The sequence below is a fragment of the Acartia tonsa genome, chromosome 4 (assembly GCF_053477335.1).
Source record: "Acartia tonsa isolate MP-2025a chromosome 4, ASM5347733v1, whole genome shotgun sequence".
Lineage (NCBI taxonomy): Eukaryota > Metazoa > Arthropoda > Copepoda > Calanoida > Acartiidae > Acartia > Acartia tonsa.
The window spans coordinates 45,311,238-45,329,927 of NC_137263.1; the positions used below are offsets into that span (position 1 = coordinate 45,311,238).

Here is an 18,690-nt window from a genome sequence, read left to right on the forward strand (position 1 = left end):
TAGAGTTACAAACATAAGAAAATACCCTTATTTATTCTTTGATTGTCTATAAAATTAATTAAACTTACCTATCAAAATTGTGATCCAATTATACATACGTCATCCAGCGTTGGTCTGACATTTTTTTACTTTGAAAAAAATAACTATATACAATATATACATAAAATTTTGTTTGTTCCAGTCCTGACCTGGATAATACCTATATAAATTTCCTGCCTTCCCTGAAAAGCCGACGAACGCATATATAATCGAGCCCCACTGGTCGTGACTTTTGCAGAATTCTGCAGTTGCATGGAGTTTTATTATAACAACAATGTTGAACCCAGAAAATTTGTTAATTTGCTATAAAATAAATAATAATAAATAATATAAAACAACATAACAAAAATATCAAAAAACAAAAACAAAAAATAAAACATATCAATTAAGATCTCCTAGAGAGCTATAGCCAGAAGCTTAAAAAACTGTACACGTGCATACGTAATCGTCGGCTTTAGGGGTAAATAATGTTTATTAATGTTTATATGCAGGAAATTATATATCTGCACGACCAGTGGGGCTCGATCACTGTCACCATGGGTACTTAATTCTAAAATATATGGGCGCTGCAATCAAAGAGAGGTTAACGTAAATGTTCTGAAAGAACAAATTGATGTTATCCTCTTAGGAAATACCCCCCCCCCCCCCTAGAAAAACGGCGCCTGGCCTCTACCTAGCCGTATAACTTAACCTAGCCTAACCTAACCCAGCAATTTAGTTTGGGGGGGGGGGATGGGGAGTTAAATAATACAAACAAAATTTTCTAAGAGGATAACGCCACAAATTACAATTAAAATTCGCTTTCAGCATGGATATCCGGAGGCTGGATGAAATCGCCGGCGGCGAGCTCGGCTTCTCCTAGCTTCTCCTTTCTCTTCCCTGAAAGGAAAGAACATTGAATTAAAAATGAGAAAACTAAAGCGTTTTTTAATGAAGAAACTCAAAGAATTCTGAAACATTTTTTGGTTAAAAACAATTTTTTCCCCTGCTACAAAAGACAACTAGCCATGAACAAGAGCAGGTGATTTGAAGCAACTTCCATCATTGATCCACTTATTTCTTTTTTCCCCCTCCCCTCCCCCCCCCCCCCCGGAGCAGAATATACACCCCTGCAATAATTTCGTAGTTTTTACCTTGTTACTCTGGGTTTTATTTAGAAAAAAGGGCTGACGTTGGTGAGGAAAGGTGCACAGTCGGCTTCATGGTCAATGACATATCTCTCGGTATCATCCAGGCGGGGTCTCTCGTTCTCGTAGAGATTCTCGGGCATAGGTTCATTCTTCTTTAATTGTGTCTCTACCCAACCGTGATGGTATAACAGTTTTACTATTTCAGCAGCGTCATCAATGCCACATGATTCTTCTTGAACTCGAATATTTAGCTTGGAGAAGAGTCTCAACATCCTAACCATGAGGGCGTCCCATCTGTCATGCAGCTCGTGGTATTGGTATGGATCCATCCTAATTTGAGGAATGATTATTTTGTTTGTCTTGTTTATTTTTGGGAGGGGTGTGATTAATGTTTTTTAACTTTCCGGTATTTTATTTGTCCTTAAACAAGGGGGGGGGGGAAGGCCTGGAGCTCCGGAACCTGGAGGCCTATCCAAAAAATATTAAAACTTGGGAAAATTCATCATATAAGAATGATTTTATCCCTAATAACCTATACTCTCAGTCCAAAGATAAAGCCTATACTCCCTGTTTACGCAAATGTGTCAAAACTTCCCCCCCCCCCCCTATTTATTTAAAACAAATTTTGTAGCAGGAGAAAAAAAATAAATCTTATACAGCTAATATACACCCATACCTGTTATTATGATGTACGCGTACCCAGGTGATTGACTTGAATAGCCTGTTATTCAGAACTATCTGAAAAGGTAGAATATTTAAGAAATAAAAAATTACAAAATAAAAATAGCTCGTATTCATTCGAATCCGGTGGATAGGAACAGGTGTTCTCATTCATACGCCAAAAAACTAGGTAACTAGCATATCGTATTATATGCATGGTTTTCTACGAATATAAAAATCTAAAAGCATAAGATTAAAAACAGTTATTTTTAGCCAGTGCCTCCGGCACCTCTGGGCCAAAAAAGTAGTTTCATTCTTATAATTGTACTCCTATATTTGCGACAATCCGTTTATACTACGGTGCAAGACATATATTTATTAATTTTACATTTAAAAAAGTCCTGTATATTACGTAAGCTAAAAAGAGTCCCAAAAATGGGAGAAAAAACGAATACGAAGAATATTTTAGAAAGAATTTTCAATAATTAATGATAAAATTTGAATTATAAAACAGAATGATACATATTAACTTCAAAATTCACTGTAATTTCACTAAAAATGATTACTAAAATACAAAAATGCACCGTAGTCATATAGTCCAGTTGAATTATTGCGCCGATGGAAAGTTACGGTTGCCAACATACAGATTGAATAGGTGGCAAAACACTTTGCAAGACAGTTATATTTTTAATCGTAAAATTGCAACGAATAATAACATTTCATGAATTATATAAGTTATGCAGTTTTAATTAATTAACCGGTAAAATATTAAAATGATATTATATACATAAGGTGTTTTTTAAAGTTTGGCAACTTTGTCCAGCACGTTGATTTTATCATCTGAAAACAGGGTTACGAAAGTTAAATTAATGTAAATTTTTTTTAATGTGAATGTAATATATTTTTGCAATGACTTAAATGAAATATCATCGATAAAATATAAAAAAATATATTGCAATGGATATAAAAGAAATATTTTTCAATATAAAGTTGTATACCTGTACAGAGCATGTGCATGAATGCCGCTATACCGATTGAAAACTATTGTAAACAATGAGTGTTATATTGATCAAGTCTCTTAGAGAAAATACGTGTTATATCCAAGTATGATTGACAGGAGATGGTCCATGTCACAAGATTTATATGAATGTCAGTTAAGAACGCCTAGAGAGCTATATATTCAGAAGTTTAAAAAAGTACTTGTCTACCAGTCTTGGCTGTTAGTGTTGATATATGGACCCTGCAATCAAAGAGCTGATATTCAGAAGTTTAAAAAAGTACGTGTCCACCTTCAGTCTTGGCTGTTAGTATATGGACCCTGCAATCAAAGAGTGGTTTGCGTAAAAGTAAGTGTTTAAATAATTTTAATATAAAAACATTAATAATATAGGACCTTGAGCGTACGGTTTTAGGCTGCCTTCGATTAACGGTTTAAGTTTTACTAGCGGCTATGCCCCTTAGAAGCCTCTAGGGGCACTTAAAGTAGGAAGAGAAAAGTCGAGGCCTCATCCTATTTTTAATTTGAGTTTCAGCTATAGATTAAAATAAATAAAAAGCTTCGTTGTAAAAGAGAACAATATTAATATATTTATATAATAGGATAATTGTTTTAAGCCTTTTTTAAGCCTTTTTGATTTGATCTAAGAAACACTTTTTATCCTATTCTTAATATTAAATAATCCGGGTTTAATATATATGAATGTAAAAGAAATATTAATAAATTATATTTAAATTGAATATTGTTTTTCAGGTTCAGCAACACTGATTCATCAGAAATAACTATTTGGGCGCTGCAATTAAAGATTGGCGAGATAGAAGTAAGTGTTTAAATAATGTAATAAAAAATCAATATAATTTAGGACCTTACGCATGGTTTTAAGCTGCTTCGATAAACTGTTTGTTTTATAATTTTTTAAACCTTTTTGATATATGATATAAGAACGACTTTTTATCCTATTCTTAATATTTAAAGTATTCTACTATTAATATATATAAATAATAATAGAAATATTAACAAATTATATTTCAATTAATATTGTTTTTCAGACTTAACCAGGAATCAGATTCGTGAGAAAATATATGGGCGCTGCAATTAGTGAATGGTTTACATAGAAGTAAGTGTTAAAATAATCTTAATAAGAACATGGATATTTTAGGCCATGTTATTAAGACTATCCTTTAACGAAGCCTTTTTAATTCAACCTTGCTACGAAGCCTTGTGTGATGGTAGAGTGTTTGAGTTCTTAGGGAACCACACTAATTACATAATATTATCTTGAGTTAGACAGGTTTTATAAGCTGTAAACAGACTAATACAATTAGATATGTCATTATCTTTAAATTATTTATTATAATCTATATAATAGCACCTTTGAAATAAGCTCATATTATATCCAACCTATATTCGCCCTTTAAGGTTTATGATTGTTTTAAGCGTAACGAATTTTTATACCCTTAATAGAAAGATATTATAAGATGTGTTTTATGTAAAATAATATTAAAAATATATATAAATTATATTTCAATTAATATTCTTTTTCAGGTTTAGCTTCGCACACAGCTGGGTTTATTCTCTGATTATAAGCTGACCGCAATTCGACCGTGGAACATTTCTTGCACCAACATGAAGCTGTTGCCATCAGAAATTCATCCGTTAAAAGTAAGTGTTTAATTATTTGTAATAAAAGATAGTTGGAATAATCCTACACGCAACTACGGCAACACCTCGGCCCCAAAAGGTAGTTTCCATGTATACAAGCATAACAAATATGAAGTTAATATACACAGACACACATCGAACTACCTTTATGAAACTGTATACTAAATTATATTAACAATTAAGCTATTATTAAATTTATTAGATAGATATTAAACTGGTTAGACAAAAGTTAATACATAAAAATAATGTACTAGATAGGTAGCTATTTAAAATTAGATTTTACTACTTTATATTATTGAAACAGTACATTCAGGATATTATTAAAATCTAAACAGCATTACATTCATCCTCGTGCATGTTTACTTCGTGAAGAACAGCTGCCAGTTCGGCAGCCTGGGCAGCGGCGGGCAGCAGAGGGGAAGGACGGCAGCGATTAAGATGTGTAGTAATCCATCCATGTTGATATAACCTCTTACAAACCTCCCTCTGGATCTCGACATTGTCAGTTCTGGCTCTAATCTCTAGACTCTCTCTTAAAACTAACATACGACTATTTAATTCATACCATAACTCCAAATTCCCGTTATAAGACATTCTTAGTTTCTCTCAGTCTGGTTATGTATTGATAACTGAATTAAACTTTCTCTAATAAGCAGGCACGTACACAAGCTGTATCTACTTTCTCCATGAAATTTTCCCAAAACCGTTAACTTTCCTTTTTGTAAGGCCTTTTTGATTTGTTAATCCTTTAATTGCTTAATTTAAAAATGAATATTCTTTTTCAGGATTTTGGAGTTGAACCAGTTTTGAAGTGCGGAGCTTTGCAGTTCCATGGAGAACAACTAGAGTTCCATCTCAAGATGTAACAGTCACAGATTATACAAAAAATTTCATTATTTATTATGACGACAATGTTGAACCGAGAAAATATGTTAGTCAGTTAAAATTAACAAATAATTTACAGAACGATACTAATAAGTTTTATTATGACGATCAATGTTGAACAGAGAATATTCTGTTAGTCAGTTAAAATTAACTTAAATAAAGCGTATTGATTACAATCAGTGTTTATTATGACGACAATGTTGACACCTAACATTCCACAAGCTAAAATTCTAAAAAATATTGACTTTAACATATAAAGCGTATTGATTACAATCCGCCCAATCGGTGTTTATTAATTAAGTTCTACTCGAGAGCTCCAAACATTCCACAAGCTAAAATTCTAAAAAATGTTATTTACAGAAACGATACTAGTAAGTTTTGTAGTTTCAGTATTGACCTGGATAATATCTATATGACCTGTTATGTTATAATATGAAATAAATTCTAAATAAAATCATTATCATCATTATATTTTATTTGCGATTTTTATCATTAAGTAGAAGGATGTTTGTTTGGAAAAATCTGGACTTAGCCTAAAAATTTACCTAAAAATATTGACAAGAATTTAATTAACAAGTAAGAATGGAAAAACCTACCTTAAATACTGGAGATCTTGAGGCAAGTATAAACTTGTGCACTTTTAATTTGGAGGTACTAGTTTCTATCAAACAATCAGTAAACTCTGGATCCTCAAAACAATTCTCCAGGTCACCAGAGAGACAGGATACTGCACTTTCAGGTCCAGGTTTTATAACTTCCAGCCAAATAGTCAGAGTACCTCCAGGTAGGAGACTTGCCTGATTGTTCTTCAGTACATTAATCTCCATAAAAGCAGCATTACAATTTCCCTCTCCAGGTGGCACTGTTATCAATCGACATTTAGGCATCAGTACTAGACTGTTGTTATCTTGGATGCCAATCTTTTGTAGTTTCAGTATTGACCTGGATAATATCTATATGACCTGTTATGTTATAATATGAAATAAATTCTAAATAAAATCATTATCATCATATTTTATTAATTTCATATTCCATATAACGAAAGCAAATAGTGCTGAGTAAACAGATGTTTGTTTGGAAAGTATTAGGTCTGAATATTTCCTCATTATATTTTATTTGCGATTTTTATCATTAAGTAGAAGGATGTTTGTTTGGAAAAATCTGGACTTAGCCTAAAAATTTACCTTGTCAATTTTTACCAAAAAGTTGGTCAAATTTTACCAAGTTTTTTTTTTTGGCAGAGTCCAAAAATCTGGACTTAGCCTAAAAATTTACCTTGTCAATTTTTACCAAAAAGTTGGTCAAATTTTACCAAGTTTTTTTTTTTGGCAAAGTCCAAAAATTTGGACTTAGCCTAAAAATTTACCTTGTCAATTTTTACCAAAAAGTTGGTCAAATTTTACCAAGTTTTTTTTTTTGGCAAAGTCCAAAAATTTGGACTTAGCCTAAAAATTTACCTTGTCAATTTTTACCAAAAAGTTGGTCAAATTTTACCAAGTTTTTTTTTTTGGCAAAGTCCAAAAATTTGGACTTAGCCTAAAAATTTACCTTGTCAATTTTTACCAAAAAGTTGGTCAAATTTTACAAAGTTTTTTTTTTTGGCAAAGTCCAAAAATTTGGACTTAGCCTAAAAATTTACCTTGTCAATTTTTACCAAAAAGTTGGTCAAATTTTACCAAGTTCATTTTTTTTGGCAAAGTCCAAAAATCTGGACTTAGCCTAAAAAAATACCTTGTCAAATTTTACCAACTTTTTGGTAAAAATTGACCAAATTGTGTTTTTTTGTCTAAGTCCGAAAATTCGGACTTAACCTGAAAAATAGAGTTGTAAAATTGACCACATTTTTGGTAAAACTTCCAAAAGTGGTAAAATTGAAAAAAAAAAAAAAAATTTAAATTTAGGCTTCATTGTATAAAAGTCATTATTTTAAAGTACTACAACTGATTATGAAGAGCTGTTTTTTATTTAAAACACAAAAAACGGGTTTTTTTGTTTCGTCAAATTTTACAAAAAAAATGGTAAAATTTGACTAATTTTTTGGCTAAAATTTTTTCTGGTAAAATTTACCACGAAACTGGTATATTTTACCAGGTTGACCAGCTTTACCACTTTTCTGGTAAAACGACTCTTTTTTTATGGTATTTCGTAGAACCTGGGCTATACCCAAAAATTTGAAATCTGGCTCAAGGTTCAGGTAATGCAGGCCTCCAGGTGGATCCTGGATAGGGGAAACTAAAAATTTTCACTTTTAAAGTTAGAGCATAACTTATTAAAGAAAGTTGCTACTTTATGGATAGTATTAACTCATTTGAAGAAAAATTTGAAATCTTGCTCAAGGTTCAGGTAATGCAGGCCTCCAGGTGGACCCTGGATAGGTAAAAACTAAAAATTTTCACTTTTAAAGTTAGAGCATAACTTATTAAAGAAAGTTGCTACTTTATGGATAGTATTAACATATTTGAAGAAAAATTTGAAATTGGGCTCCAGGTTCAGGTACTGCGGGGCCTCCAGGTGAATTCTGGACAGGTAAAAACTGAAAATTTATATTTTTGAAGTTAAAACTTATTTAACAAAAGTTGCTACTTTATGGATAGTATTAACTTGTTTGAAGAAAAATTTGAAATTGAGCTCAAAGTTCATATACTGTATGCCTCCAGGTGGATTCTGGATATGTAAAAATTAAAATATTTAACTTAAGAGTTAGAACTATATCTATTTAACTAATTCAAAGAGAAATTTTAAATCGGGCTCAAGGTTCAAGTTAAATCCAACCATTTTGTTACATTTTGAATTATATCTGCAAAAAAAATAATATCAATTGACTAAAATAAAAAAAAACATATTGTTAACAGGTCAGTCACTAAAGGAAGCCTGCAGGAAATACACTGCTCTAACTGTGGTAAAATTTCAACAAGTAGACACAATACCCCTAATTTAATGAGTTAATACTATCCATAAAGTAGCAACTTTTATTAAATGAATTATTCCCTAATTTTAAAAGTGAAATTTTTAGTTTTTACCTGTCCAGGATCCACCTGGAGGCCTGCAATACCTGAACCTGGAGCCCAATTTCAAATTTTTCTTCAAATATGTTAATACTATCCATAAAGTAGCAACTTTGATTTAATAAGTTATGTTCTAAATTTAAAAGTAAAAATTTTCAGTTTTTACCTGTCCAGAATTCACCTGGAGGCCTGCAGTACCTGAACCTGGAGCCCGATTTAAAATTTTTCTTCAAATTGGTTAATACTAGTCATCTTGTAGCAATGTTAAATTAATAAGTTATGCTCTAACTTTAAAAGTTAAAATTTTTAGTTTTTACCTGTCCAGGATCCACTTGGAGGCCTGCAGCACCTGAACCTGGAGCCTGATTTCCAATTTTTCTTCAGATGAGTTAATACTATCCATAAAGTAGCAACTTTTGTTAAATAAGTTATGCCCTAACCTTAAAAGTTAAAATTTTTAGTTTTTACCTGTCCAGGATACACCTGGAGGCCTGCAGTACCTGAACCTGGAGTCCGATTTCAAATTTTTCTTCAAATATGTTAATACTATCCATAAAGTAGCAACTTTAATTTAATAAGTTATGTTCTAACTTCAAAAGTAAAAATTTTCAGTTTTTAACCTGTCCAGAATTCACCTGGAGGCCTGCAGTACCTGAACCTGGAGCCTGATTTAAAATTTTTCTTCAAATTGGTTAATACTAGTTATATTGTAGCAACTTTTGATTAATAAGTTATACTCTAACTTTAAAAGTTAAAATTTTCAGTTTTTACCTGTCGAGAATTTATCTGGAGGCCTGTAGGACCTGAACCTGGAGCCTGATTTCAAGTTTTTCTTCAAATTAGTTCATACCATCAATAAAGTAGAAACTTTTGTTAAATAAGTTCTGTTCTAACTATAAAATTAAAAATTTTCAGTTTTTACCTGTCCATTTTTTTTAAATCTTAATTATTGGTGGTGAATAAACCACTTTTTTGAACCGCCCCCATAAAACGTTCCCATGTATAAATTAAAGAATTATTTCTCTTAAAGAAAGTACACAAGATTAATTATTTTTTTCTTCTTAGTATTTAAATTAATTTTTGAAACAAAGTTGGAAAAGAAGAGATTTTAATAATCAACTATTATTTCTTTAAAAAAAATTAATTTAAATATCTGAAAATTTGCCGTAAGTTCTTAGTTGGTAAAAAACAAAATGATTTCTAGTAGCGGGGCTACTCTATTACTATTAATATTACAGAAATTTTACATGAGTATTAAAGTAAATATCATAAGATTAGCGCCAGTTTTGTTAGCTCAGGCATTTGGAACCTTGTTTTCACTTATTATCCACGGAAAGATGTCTATAATACGATGTGTTAAATTAATCAACTCAATTTATTTAGGATCTACAATATTTTGATATATAAAATATATTTGTTTTATTTAATGAAAAAAATATATTTCTTTTATTTCATGAAAAAAAATATTTTCTACTTTTCATCCCTTTTGTCCTTGTTAACACAGTATAAACTTTGTACAGCAGTGTTTCGGAACGCATGCCTTGCCGTTCTCGAAATCTTATCTCCAAGCCCTCCGAATGACCAACATAGCGAAGTTTACAAATGTGTATTTATTACCATGAAAACAGTGAGTCTAAAACAAAAATATAAAAATTAATTACATAATATTAATGGTTTATTATTTTTGTAAGATCGAGGTTGCGTGATTTCAATTTAATTAAAAATATAAAATTTCTAAAAAACTTTAAATTGGCACGAAACATATTAAATCGCTTCAGAAATTAATAATTTTAGATTCAAATGATCAATAAAATTAAGGAAAATATTCGTATGTCAAAAGTCAGCAATTAAATGGTCTATTTGTTGAAAAATTAATGTTTTAAATTTCTTCGTAAATATATACCATTCTACGCTTATTATTAAGAATTAAAGATAAATTCTTACCACATATGATGTCAAACTAAGCAGGAAGGCTTATTTGAGATCTTCCACGGATTAGAGCGCATGTATATTCAACCAATACATTATTTTCATTCACGTAGCTCTTCACATGGGAATCATCAAAGGAAAAATGCGCGTCTTTTTGTTTGTTTACAAGCGACGCGCGGAGATAGTTAGGAATGCCGCGTAACACACTCATTCTCTGGTGTAAGGAAAAGGGAATTAATGGGTTCGAACTTGCCAGGGAATACAAGAAAATACATTCCAACACACACCCGTCTAGTCACTGGGAATCGAACACAATAACTCATCTTAGCATCATGCGTGCAGACAGTGTCCACAAATCACAATCTCATAACGCATAAATTACAAGAGTTTAAAATGGCATGGCCATCAGGCCTAAAATTAATTATGGTAACTTACGAACACCACAATAACTCAAACCGACTCCACTACCACATTAGGATAGGAATAAGGAATGGGAAAAGCATTCAACATTCATGAAATGCACATTTACCACTCACACATCTCATTATATCATGGCCTCATAATCTCAATTAAAATTAGAATTACAGACCATGTAATTGCGAATACATGAATTAATAATCAATAGTACCTAAACTTTGATTAGGTACCTACATAATAATAGGCAAATGATCTTTATATTAAAAATCGCATCAATAATTAAATAATCAACTCAAACTTTTAAATCAAAAGAAAGAAAGATTAAATAATGACATTTTTTTTCTACTAAATCTTTTTGCTAGAAAAGAAAAGTAAAATTTCATAAAAAACTTCTCAATCATAAGCATTTTCTCCGGCGGAAAAATACTCGGGCTTACATCTAAACATTTCTCAGATAAGATAGGTAAGATCCTTAAATCTAACATGTTTTAATAAAATAGATACTTAAATCTAAATAAAATATGACTGTAAAATCATCAAACTTCGGAAAATTAAAATTTCATAATTTTAAATCTTCATGAATCAAATTTGCGTAAAAATAAAAATGCAATTAAATATGCAAATTAAATTACCAAATAAAACAAAAGTTCAATATAAGAAAAGAACTTCTCTAAATGCTGAATTTGCAATTTCTCTCTGTTTTAAGAAGAAAGCAACTTGTACATATTCATACAGTCAAAATTAAGGCAATTTGGGGCCTCAGTTAGAATGAACCCCTCAAGATACAAACTAACCAATCTTTCAAATATTAATAATGCCATGTTCCAGCTATCCTGACGGACGTTATGTCTTTCCATCACAATTTTTTGATACTGCATAATTTCCGACAGGATTTCTGGCGCAGGGCTGCATCAACTGAAAATAAACATAATTAGTGATGTTTAAATCAAATCAAAAATTAAAAGAATCATGTGTAATTCAAGAAACTTTAAATCATCAATCAAAGCAATCGAAATGAAATTATCTTATGCTTTAGTTTTGCCGTTCTGTGGTATGTCTGGCCGAGGAAACAGAGCTAAGATACACCATAGAGCGGTCTTATTAAGCTTAAATCTTCGAACTCAAAGAATCTACTTAATTCAAGGCGAAAAAAATCTGCATTTTTTCTTTAGGTACATCGGTTAAAAGGTAAATAGTAATAATTTTAATATGCATGTAATATAAAATTATTTATGTGATTATAATAAATCTTAAAGAAATATTTGTATGATGTAAAAAAAATCTCATTGTGTTAATTTTTTTATCATATCGAATTTCAATCAAACAAGGATAAGAATATTCGTATTTGCGTAGGTACCTAGGAAAATTTCCGCGAAAAAAATCCCTGGTCCCGGAAAGACTTAAATCATTGAAAAAACTTGCGTAAACGTATGAAAAACTTAAGTTTGCATTTCAAATGAAAAAAATCTTGCGTCGATTTGAAAGTTTAAACGAAATTGCGTCAAAAATTGCGTTTTTTGTCTTTCGAAAAAAATATCGGATAAATCTACCGTAAAAATAAAATTCAAAGTTAAAAAAGAACGATACTTATACTAAACTTTGGGTAGATTGATCTTGAGCAGACGTCTTGCGGGAGTCTCGTTACTCGTGGCGGCTGCGTCATCTGATAATTTGTACTTGCAAACCACGGTCCTCCCACCTGGGCGCACTTCTTCCACACGCCCCAATCTGAACTTCTTCATCAAACTTGTGCTATCGTCGATCAGCACCACGTCTCCCGGCTCGAGTAGCACCTCGTTGCGGCGCCACTTGACGGACTTGAGTAGCTCAGGCATGAGCTGCTCCTTGTACACCTGATGGAACTGACGGGTCAACTCCTCCAAGTTCTCCAACCTCCTGGTGATGGGCTCCTTGCAACCTGTCTCGAAGGTGCAGATTGCATCATTGGTCCTGCCGCCTAACAGATCAGCAGGTGAAATTATTCTCCAGCAATTGACGTCATCTCCTTGGGTGGCATAGGTCAATGGCTTAGAATTCAAGACTCTTGCAGTCTCAGCACACAACACCAATAAATCATTGAAGGTTACAGTAGCACCAGCCAACTTCTTGTTCAACACACGCTTGACCAGCCCAACCTGCCTCTCCACAGTACCTACGAACGAGTGTGCTGCAGTGGGCACAAGATGCCATTCAAAATGCATCCTGGTATCCTTCAAAAGTTCATCCATAATTCGTTTGGCACCAGCCATATTGGTGCCTCTGTCTGTAGTAACCCTTCTAGGCATATTGTAAAACGCCTGAAGTTTTCTCAAGCCGACCAGCACGGCTTCAGTTGAATAATCGGTCAACACGTCAACAAACACAGCCTGTGTGAATCTACAGGCCACAATCAACAACCAAACTTTGTACTTGGTCTTGGAACTCCTGGTGCCAACGCCAGGCTTCACAACTTCTATCGGCCCCGCAAGGTCCATATGCACCTCCTTGAAGGGCATTGAGGGCTCAACACGATCTGGCAGAATATTAGCAATTGCGGGACTCGAACGCTTGGCATATTCAATGGAACATGCAGCACAACTCTTGACCACTTTCATAGCCTCCATGCGGCCATGTGTGATCCATGCATACCTGCGGCTTTGCGCCAACGTTTTACGATGGCCTCCATGCCCCAATTCATCGTGGGACTGTTGAAGGATGAGCCGCGCCAGCCTGTTGTGGCGGCTGAGCAAGACAACACCTGGGCTGTCCTTCATAACTTTCCTGGGGCCTCCAGCAGCGGCCTCAAGAGCCTCATCTCCCCTCCCGGCCATTTTCAATATTGTGAATGACCTAAGAGGAAAACATCCATCATGACCCACTATGGGCCAACAAACCTGGACCTTGTGATGATAGGGTTGAAGGGAGTCGAATTTCCCCTCGGCGTCCATGGTCATCTCCTTCTCTTGGTTGAAGGAAGTCAAAAACAAGTCACAAACAGAATCCATGTATGTATTTGTGAAAGTATAGTTCTCATAATACCTAGAACTATCATTGTTGCTAACACCATCCTCATTTGTTGCAACGTCACTTTTCTTGACAAGCAACATCTTAAAGCAGTTGGCAGCCTTAAGAACTGCGGCCACAGTCCTCCTTGCCTGCCTGTAGGTCCTTCTTGCCAGGGACCTCCAGAAATCATTGTCCACCACCTGTGTGAACATTACCTTGAGCTTCGCCATCTTGGGATTTAGCTCGCTCTCGGGAATGGATGCGTTTACCTCACCCGCCGTCTTAACGGGCCACTGGTCCTGTTCCAGGCGCAACCAGCTTGGACCTTCCTGGTATGTAGATCCAGGTTGTACATCCTCAATCGTACACAAACCACGCGTCGCCAGATCGGCGATGTTGTGTTGGGTTGGAACCCATCTCCAATCTTCAGGGCTCGTCAACTGTTGTATCTCGGAAACACGATGACTGTTGAAAACATTTAGCATGACACTGTCACTGGATAATTGAGCCAGGGCACAGCTGCTATCACTAAAAAATACTTTGCCAGAAATGTTGAAAGGTAGGGCTCTGACAACAGTATCAACAAGCCTTGCCAAAATTAGACAACTAAGCATTTCTAACCTTGGTATAGACTCTATCTTCACTGGTGCGACACGTGACTTGGCGCAACACAAAACTACATCATATCCTCCAGGAACTGGCCATCTCAGGTAGGTGATGGCTGCATAGGCCTGGTTAGAAGCATCACAGAAACCAACAACCATTGGAAGCCCCAACGGCTTATCAGGAACCATCGAACGTCTGAACGACACATTTCCAAGTGCCGAACGGTCCTGGAGGCTGGACACGAGCTCCGACCTCAACTCTCCAGGTATGGCATCATCCCAGTTGCATCCATGTATGCAAACTGAGCGCAGACAAAGCTTGGATTTAAGCAGCAATGGCGCTGCTAGACCCATTGGGTCATACAATTGTTGCACAATTCTCCAAACTTCTCGTTTAGTTATCAACTCAGGTAGACTTCTCCAGAGATCCTCCAGATCCAGATCCTCTAGTAACTTTCTACCCTTAATCTTCTCGCCATGGTTGGCTCTGACAGGTAGGAACAACTTATCCTGTTTAGGGTCCCAAACAAGGCCCAGAACTTTTACACTGTCAACATCATCTCCAGAATAAACAACAGATTTAAATCTGAAATTGCCAGGTGCAATCATATCTTCCAGCTCTTGGACCAGCTGGACAGCTTCAGGTTTAGTGTTATGACCGCTCAAACAGTCATCCACATAAGTACAAGTCTCCAATTTGACCGAAGGAGGATCTTGATACAAAACAAATTCAGAACTGAGTGGTTGCTGAACATCTCTCCACACATCCTGCTGGGCTACAACGTCACAACCTCTAATCTTCTCAGATCCATAAACATCTTGAACATCCTGCTGGGAACGTCCACCAAAAATACGACCGGTGAGTCTGAGGGCGGTCACGGCCATATCGCCAGCCAAGGCCTCACCAAAGTTGATGGTTTTAGTGAGATAAACCTCTGGCTCTCCATCAACTGTATCAGCGAAAAAAACACGTTTCAGCTGAGAATCTTCATAGGTAGCTAACAATGAATTGTAGAACTTCTGAATGTCAGCCACGAATGCACACTTATAACTTCTGAACCGAATAAGATTGTGCATCAGGGTATATAATGGAACTGGCCCATCCATCATAATACTATTGAGGCTTAGCCCCTTGCAGCAGAGGCTAGAATTGGCGCATATCCTCAACGGCGTGGAAATAGACTCTTTATATGCGCAGACTAGGCTCGAATAATACACGGGCTTAGTATAAGCTAGATCTTCTGGCGAAGCTTTCTGATACACTCCACGAGACACAGCTTCTTGGAACACCTGGCAGAAGGTGTCATATTCACCTTTTTTGACCATCCTCTGCCGGTCACGTAAGCAGATTTTGTACGCCTGCTCAGAATTATCAAACAACACACTTGGCGGCTGCTTGTAAGGATATGAGGCCGTCCAGATACGGTTCTCAAGATCCAACGTCAAACCTTCTTCAATCAGCTGCCGCTTACGCACGTCCAAGGCGGACTGCCCGGCGGCAATGGCGGCGCAATGACGGCAGTTCTTACAACCGCTGCACATTGATGGCGGCTGTATCCCCAAACTTTCTGTACTCAGGAACTCCATCTTGCTGACCTCCAACTTAACAGCTTTACAGGCGACAGGATTAGCAACAGTCCTGCCATCTGCAGACACAACTAAATAGCCTGTACCAAATAAGCTTCTGTACAGTCTAGAATCACCAACCATTTTATCTGCACACGGGAACATGGCTGGGGTTAAATGGCCGATAAGAACGTCAATCTTACCGTCGACCATAGAAAAATTATCAGGCTTCATGTTGAAAATTTCGGCGGCAGCTGTAGGATCAATAGAACGCAACCCTTCTTCAGTACCAATGCTGGGCACTACCGCCGCCTCCAGAATATGTGAATTCCGGTTGCGGTCAACCAAACAAATCTTGACTGTAGGACATGCTTGGCTCTTTCCATCTGCCAGAGAAATAGTAGCTGTGCGACCAGTTGATGGCAACTCTAACTTCTTGGCAATACTTCTAGAAATCAACGTCAAATTTGCTCCAGAGTCCCACATAGCATTGACGGTGACTTGACGTTTGTCAGCCGCCAATGCTGGGAGCTGCTGCAACATCAGCATAAAATTGTTCTTGCTAAACAATTGTGATTCATAAACTGCCGCAACTTGTCCAGCCACAGTCTCATGAATCAAGCTATTATGGGGCTGATTGCAGCTGTCAATGGTACAGCTGCCAAGTTTATCGGCTCTGGGACAGTCGGCCACCCGATGCCCCTTTTGCAAGCAGAGCAAACAGGCGCCTATCTTCTTGATGAAGACTTTACGTTCAGGAACAGACATATCCCTAAACTTGGAGCACTTAAACAACAGGTGATCAGAGTTACAACCTTCCGACGGGCAAGGCTGTTTCTTCTTGGTCTTAGCTGGAGACCCAGGTTTACCAACGGCTGTAGCTGCGGCCGCAGGATTACCTTTCTTCTTGGAGGGGGTGTCTACATCAATCGAGCACCGCATCAAAATGGCGCCCCTCTGTTCCTCTATAATCTTCAACAGCTTAGGAATATTTGGGGTATCCATCGAGCCCAACGCTAGGTTGAGCTTATCTTGAAAATCACGTGGCAACTTCTTGGATAACATCTCCAGAAGGATCACGGTCAACCACTGGCTTGTGGTAACTTCATCATCATCATCATCTTTAGTCAGCTGCTCGAGCTGGCTAACTGCACCACCAAACTCTGCTAAGACTGTCACAATCTGGTTGGAGTCCGACGGTTTAGGCTTCTTCTCCCATTGGTTGAAAAGGCAGAGCATCTGACGTGTTTTGGACTTAAAACGTGCATCAAGGTAAGCCCATTGAGATTCATGCGATTGAATCTGAATTAACTGAAGTCTCAACTCTTTATTTTTACAGACCTTTTCACTGCTTAACAATAACTGTAAATATGACGGGTCCTGTCCTACGGTAAGCTTTTTAAAATTGTCCTTGAAACTTACGTAGGCTGCCTCTTGACCGTCGAAGCTGGGGAGAAGGCGTTCGTCGACACGATTCATATATCCTGGCGTGAATATAGAACCGGTGCCGAACTGTGGTGTGCCAAACGGTGACACAAATGGCGATGCTGTCGAGGCACCCGCCGTTGTTGCAGGCGGCTTCACAGGTTCAAGCTTAACCTCAGCCAGCCGTTTCATCAAAGCAGACAAAGTGTTTATAATTGGTTCTGGTAAGGGAAAGTATGACCCTTTAATAACTTTCACAATCTTTAAGCATCGATCATATAGTTCAGCCTTATGGTCAGGCAAATTATCACCAACTAAATCAACAACACTTTGAATGTCACTAAGCTCTTCTATAGCATCTAGAGCATCTTTCAGAGCACTATAATCCTTTTGCACAGTAACTATATTAGAATAAATGTCACTAAACTCCTCAAGCTCTTGGATTCTCACACCAAGCTTGCTAAAACCGACCATGATGCTATCAAATGTCTCGAATTTGTCATGGACAAGGATTGACTCCTTAGTGAAATGTCTAACGTCAAGCTCTGAAGATTCACTGACCAACTTCATCACTTTATTTAGTTCACTGGTTAGGGCCTCGACGGCTGGGCGCAGCCGCAATCCCAGTTGAGCGCCTTTATTCTTTTTAGGACCCATGATTGTCACAAAAGTTAACTGTACTGATTACGATTATAATAATGCGTGGTAAGGTATCACAACCAACACATTCACAAAACTTCACAGATATTTTCTTAGCCGCATCTGTTCTGTCTTGTTTTCATTGTTTCGGAACGCATGCCTTGCCGTTCTCGAAATCTTATCTCCAAGCCCTCCGAATGACCAACATAGCGAAGTTTACAAATGTGTATTTATTACCATGAAAACAGTGAGTCTAAAACAAAAATATAAAAATTAATTACATAATATTAATGGTTTATTATTTTTGTAAGATCGAGGTTGCGTGATTTCAATTTAATTAAAAATATAAAATTTCTAAAAAACTTTAAATTGGCACGAAACATATTAAATCGCTTCAGAAATTAATAATTTTAGATTCAAATGATCAATAAAATTAAGGAAAATATTCGTATGTCAAAAGTCAGCAATTAAATGGTCTATTTGTTGAAAAATTAATGTTTTAAATTTCTTCGTAAATATATACCATTCTACGCTTATTATTAAGAATTAAAGATAAATTCTTACCACATATGATGTCAAACTAAGCAGGAAGGCTTATTTGAGATCTTCCACGGATTAGAGCGCATGTATATTCAACCAATACATTATTTTCATTCACGTAGCTCTTCACATGGGAATCATCAAAGGAAAAATGCGCGTCTTTTTGTTTGTTTACAAGCGACGCGCGGAGATAGTTAGGAATGCCG

At 35.9% G+C, this 18,690-nt stretch overlaps 1 long non-coding RNA gene across 1 annotated transcript; it reads left to right on the forward strand.

Moving 5' to 3' along the window:
• The first annotated feature begins 3,185 nt into the window (after positions 1 to 3,185).
• Positions 3,186 to 4,666, forward strand: LOC145317386 (uncharacterized). Its single transcript, XR_013878981.1, has 3 exons — positions 3,186 to 3,646; positions 3,876 to 3,943; positions 4,372 to 4,666. It is a non-coding gene; the product is annotated as an uncharacterized LOC145317386 (long non-coding RNA).
• Positions 4,667 to 18,690: the final 14,024 nt, after the last annotated feature.